This window comes from Nanorana parkeri, unplaced genomic scaffold, assembly GCF_000935625.1.
Source record: "Nanorana parkeri isolate BGI_ZX_2015 unplaced genomic scaffold, ASM93562v1 scaffold170, whole genome shotgun sequence".
Taxonomy (NCBI): Eukaryota; Metazoa; Chordata; class Amphibia; order Anura; family Dicroglossidae; genus Nanorana; species Nanorana parkeri.
In genome coordinates, this window is record NW_017306438.1 from 333,202 (window position 1) to 339,239 (window position 6,038).

General features: G+C 38.2%; 1 protein-coding gene across 1 annotated transcript in view; it reads right to left on the reverse strand.

The window, feature by feature from the left end:
• Positions 1 to 6,038, reverse strand: part of FTO (FTO, alpha-ketoglutarate dependent dioxygenase) — a 451,699-nt gene that overhangs the window by 253,142 nt on the left and 192,519 nt on the right. The gene's annotated exons all lie outside the window — the stretch shown is intronic.

Sequence of the window (6,038 nt, forward strand, 5' to 3'; positions counted from 1 at the left end):
AGAGAGAGAGAGAGAGAGAGAGAGAGAGAGAGAGAGAGAGAGAAGCATAGAGCTACCGTCCTGCGTCCTGACACTCATCATGGGAGGAGGAGGTAGCCCCCCACACTTGAGACACAGCCCACACTTGAGATGCAACCCGCACTTGAGTAAGTCTGATTACATGTTAAAGTATAGTATATGTCACACAAATAGATTTTCAGACCCTACATGGGTTCATTAATACCTTGTTGCCATGCACATGCATACAAAAAACAAGACTGTAAGACTGCAATGTGAGGTCAAACAAATATGAAAGCTTGTTGGATTCTGAATAATTTGCTAAGACACTTCTTGTGTCCCTGCTGTGATCTTTCATCTGCCCCCTGAGATCCCCCATCTGCCCCTGCTGCAATCTTCCATCAGTCCTGCTGCAATTTTCCATCTGCCTCATTGAGATCCTCCATTTGCATTGCTGCGATCTTTCATCTGCCCCCTGAGATTCTCCATCTGGCATGCTGCAATCTTCCATCTGCTCCCCTAAGATCATCCATCTGCCCCTCCTGAGACCCTCCTATTGAGGCTTCAGGCCAGCACTGTGGAGCAGAGTGGCAGCACAGAGCATGTAGCAAATCCATGTACTATTCTGCATTGCTGTATAATGTATCACTGGGACTTTTAGTCCTCTATTAACTGGTGGTATTCTGCATTGCTGCATAATGTTTTGCTGAGATTAGTAGTCCCTCTTCAGCTAGCAGTCAGTGGCAGAACTATCAGGGTTGCAACTATGACTGGGCCCTGGTCAGCAAATATTTTTTTTTCACAATGTCTTTTGAGCTACAGTTCTTCATAATTATAAATAAACTGCCCTAAAATCACTAGTCTGTATTGTTTTAGAAAAAAATGTCACATGTCCCTTTAAGAAAAAGTATTGGTAATTGGTAACGGCAAGTACCCGTGGGAAAGTACTTGTACTTAGTCTTGAAAAAATGGTATTGGTGCATCCCTAAAAATAATCCTTAGATCAAAATATTTTTATTTTTGGAAGTTTTGTGGTTTTCTTTTCATACATACAGTATGCTATTTCTGCAGAAATCGGTACATTGGCAGTTCCAAATAATAAATAAATACACAAGAATAATTTATTTGGACACATCTGTGGTGAGAGATTACAGTGTCAAAAAAGTGAGAGTTGGAGCCATTTGGACTAGACCAGTAAACTTACCTGTCATTTTAAAGTCTGCTGGTGGATGTAAAATTAAAGTGACACTAAACTCAGGATTTCAATCTTAAAAATGTATTCAAGTACCTTAACTATTAACTGCAATGAAGCCTATTTGTGTATCACTCAGCTGTAGATCCTCATATCATCTCTGAATTGGTGCTCGCTCTGTCCTTCCTTCTGGAGGTTGGCTACTTTTGTTCCCCATGGTCCCTGTGTGTGTTGTTAAATAGCCACCGCTCCAAACTCGCTCCCGTGATGGACTACAATCTAATGTTTAGTTTACTAATTTGTATTGAGATTGTAGTCCATCACTGGAGCGAGCTTTGAGCCGGTGGCTACTTTACAACACACACAGGGAACATGGGGAACAAAAGTAGCCAGAGATGATTTGAGGATCGACAGCTAAGTGATGCACAAATAAGCTAAATTAATAGTTAAGGTATTTGAATACATTTTTAAGATGTATCTCCTGAATATAGCATTCCTTTAACCTTTTATCACATGTATTCCCTTCCAGGACCTCTAACACCATGAATCTCAGAGCAATCATATCATATGGGCCCGCATTATATGAAGTAAAAAAAAAAAAAAAGTTCAAATGGGTAAAGAAAAAAACAATGATAAACCAACTATCAAGAGAAACCAGATGACAGGATGGTACATAGCTTGTAAATGTGTTTGAAAGCAAAGCAGAGGTGAGGGGAGATCATGGCTTTTGTTTGCTTTCCTACAGCTTCTCTATCCCAGTGGCTGCAGTGCTTGGGTAAACGTATGTTTTCAGGTCAGGAAGTCGAGCAGAAAGTGCTCTTTGTTATTCTTTCTTTTGTGGATCCCTCTTGCCCTTGTCCATGTTTAGGTCGGAACTAAACACTAGTTCACAGCAGACACTTAGATTGTGAAGAGGTGACATAGAATCCCATGCATCGCTGGGGAAGAACTATTGATGGAGGTGGCTCAGTTAGTGCATGCAACACTGGTTCAAAGCAATTATGTTCTTAATTAGGGACAGAGACACAATAGTTTTTTATGCTTAGCTTGTCTTAACATTTAACTACCGGTGTGAGAAAACTAGGCTTTTTCCTGTTCTAAAAGGCATCCAGAAATTAGCATAATGTGTGGCATATAACTGTAAGCATAAGCTAGCCATAGACACACACATTTTTTTGCTTCTGATTTTCTGAACAAACCTACTGAAATTACCAATTTTGAGACTTCTCCATGGTTTTTTCTTTATACATGATTATTTCAAACACTGGGCAATGGTTAATTGGGGGGAAAGATGTTTTGCCAACATCAGACCTGCATCCTAGCATTCAAAGAAAACAATATTGTTTGGTAAAAAAGTTACACAAATGCAATCTTAAAGTCAGGTAAAATAAAAACTTTAGTAGAAACATAATGGAAACATGGATAAGAAAACAAACAACAAGGCAAACACACACTTATACAGTACACAATACAGGCAATTGCATGTAATAAATAGCAAAAGCAAAAACGGAATTGCAGCATTTAATCTAATTTTATTCTGCTCACTTAATGAGCCAAGGAAAAAAAAAATCACTAGGGCCATAAGGTACATGCAATGGGGCTTTTAGACAGTGAATGATTCATCTAAATCCAAACAGTTAAAGTGATATTAAAGTCAAAAGGTTATCAATCTATTTTAAATGCTGTTTAAATCACTTGCAATTGATGTTTCTCCTTGATGTTTAAAAACTTTCATATCCTGCAAAATCAGCTGTTCCCCTAACCACTGGTCCTGATATCCTGTTTTAGGGTCCTATGGAGCCCCCCTTGTATGTACTAGTAAGCTGTGTGTGTCCCTACAAACACACAGGCACAGCAAGGCAAGCCATTGTCCTCCCACCAATTCTCCTTGCCCAAGTTAATAGATGGACTACAAACACACAGGACAGCAAGGCAAGCCACTGCCCTCCCCCCTTTTCTCCTGTCTCCTTCCCCAAGTTAGTAGATGGACAGCTGCTGAGGACTTCTCTGTTCCTTGTGATCTTGTACTTGACAGGAAGTTCGGAGAAGCTGAGCTGAGAGAGTTGCAGTTGTTTGGAAACATGGTGATTGCAAGTGATTTTGCAATAATGTAAAGAAATACTTTGTTAGGCAACGTATATCTGTTTCATCTAGATCCATTATCGAAAAAAAGTTTCAGAGTGTAATACTACTTTAAAACATAGCTTCTTGGAACTGGGTGGGCAAACTCCTTTTGGACAGTCAGACCAAACTACATAATTGAACATTTAATTTCCACAACTAAGACAATGCACACACATAAGATACCATAAAAGGAAGGAGGGAATGTAAATATGCAATCCTACCCCTTATATACAGTATTTGCCACTGATACGTTACAGCTCTTTGACTGTGCTTGCTGATATCCTGGCTGGCATCTTAAGGCATCATTTTAAATGTCAAATATAGTTTACATGACTATGGCGTAAGAAATTGTTGTAAGGCCCGGAATGTCTTGTCACTTGCATGGCTGCTGATTATGGTCCTAAAGGCTCAGTCCACCAAAAAGGTAAATTTCAGTATTTGGTAAACACCAGAAATGTATCACCTCATATCACCAGTTTTTTGGGGCTTATATGGATTCTGAGCTCTTTTCCAGACCTACACAGTACACCAATTATGAGGAATAATCTCCCAGTTGATTTTTTATTGACCTTATACAGTATTACACATAATGAAACAGAAGCAGGAGTAAAGCTGGCCATACACTGCACAAATTTCATCCAGTTCTTCATGATCCGGCCAAATTCATTTAGTGGGTGAACAGTAATGGCTGCCAATCATGGATGGAAGAATCTGCTATATTTTTTGTTCAGCTCACGGTTTTAAAGGAAAAAAAATAACAGTGTTTGTGTAGCTAAGACTTTAAGGCTGGCAGGGACAGACATAAGATCTATACGAATAATATCTCACTGCTTGAATTCCCAAAGCATCCGGCAACCCAGATCAAAGGAATCTGGTGATTTTGCTTACTTGCAGGGACGGCTTTAAACACTGGCATACAAGCACCTACATATTACTTGTAAATTAGTCATAAAAAATAAATAAAATATTTAATCAGCTTTAAAGTACAAATATGCCAAAACTATGGACAGTAAAGTATTTACATACTGTTAACAGTAGTATAATAATTTTAAAACAAGCACTCATTGACCTCTGCAGCTGCAGCAAACGTGGAGTATGTGATCCTCAAGTATCATGCTGCCACAGAGATCAGTGAGGGTATTTTAAAGCTACTTTACTGTTTATTAGGAATTTGTAAATACTTTAATGCCCATATCTGGGCAAAGGTGTATTTCAAACATAACAGATTACAGCTGTTGCAGAAAATTTAATTGTGAGTTTTTAACAAAACAAACATATCTTTTAATTTCTCAAACATGAACATTAAAAATTACACCAGACCGTCAAAATGAGTATATCCCTTCTACCACAATGAATTACAGTCCACAACAGTCTATAGATGAAATGCTAACAAATTATAATCACCTAGGTCAAACAACAAGTCATTGTTATCATCATCAAAGACAGATTTGTGCTAAATGGATTTCCTAGTTTTGGTTGGTGGGGCAAGGTTCTACCACCCTATGGATTTTTATAGCTGTTTAGGACGCCGGCAAGGAGAGCTACTACGGTCCAAGGCAAGACTATGACAGCTGAGCCCCTGTTATCACCAGCTTCAATGACTTATCTGTTATTTTCATATAGAATCTAGTAAAGGGCAAAGCAATATTGTATCATTCCAACCTTTACCATATTCTGCATAGAAATTAATTGAAACAAGCTAGACACATGGCTTCATATTCAGCTTATAGCACAGTCTGTCATGGTAGAAGATCTCTATCCAGTCAGGTCCTGGGCAGCATTAAAGGCTTGCCAAGGAATCAGACCCTGTAAATGCAACCAAAAAGAGCTAAATCAGCTTTTGTGAGGTAACTCTTTTTAAAAAAATCGCCATGTTTAGGTCAGAGGTTAGAGATATCACAGATAGTAAGGTCAGCTGGTTATATACATGCACAAGTATTTTTGCCCTTAAAAAAAAAAAAAGAAAAGCTGAGTAATTTAGGGAGAAAACATTTGACGAATGATAAAGATTTTTGGCTGGTTAAACTGAGCCAAGCACACCAAGCAACAGTTGAATAAAGCCGTTATATGTTCCTTTTTTGTGTCTCAGTGACAATAAGATATGCAGGCCTGTAAAAGCTATTAGCTGGACTGCTGCACATTGTGTATATGTGTACATTAAAGAAAACAAAAGACGTACATTTGCATTGTTACCATGTGCAGGGGTTAAGCATGTGACCTCTGAGAGTGCCATACTTGTGTTGCACAAAAAAAGTTCTTGACAATATAAACAAGATTACTTTTGTTACAAAAGAGTTCAGACAATTAAAAACAATGCAGAGCCCTTGTTGAACAGCTGTTGGAGGTTCCTCCTGACCTCATTCTATGGTAAAGTTGCAACATTTCTGGTTTCATTTATTTATTTATTTTTAAATTCTAAAATGTTTCCAAATTATTTCAGCAGTTTATAAGCCCATTTATGCCCTGTATTTTGGCAACAATTGGAATTAGAAATCATTGTGAGAGAAGCATGATGGTCACTTGCCTGGAAATATCATCTAGACACAAATACTTTAAAACACAAAAGTTAATGAGATAATGGGCAGCATAAAGTACATAACCCCCTCAACCTAACAACTGAACCATCACGATCTCAAATAATTCATCCCCACACAGCTCCATCCTCATGTGCAAACTGTTGGCGCTATATAAATCCTATAAAATAATAATAAAGTAAACACTAGTA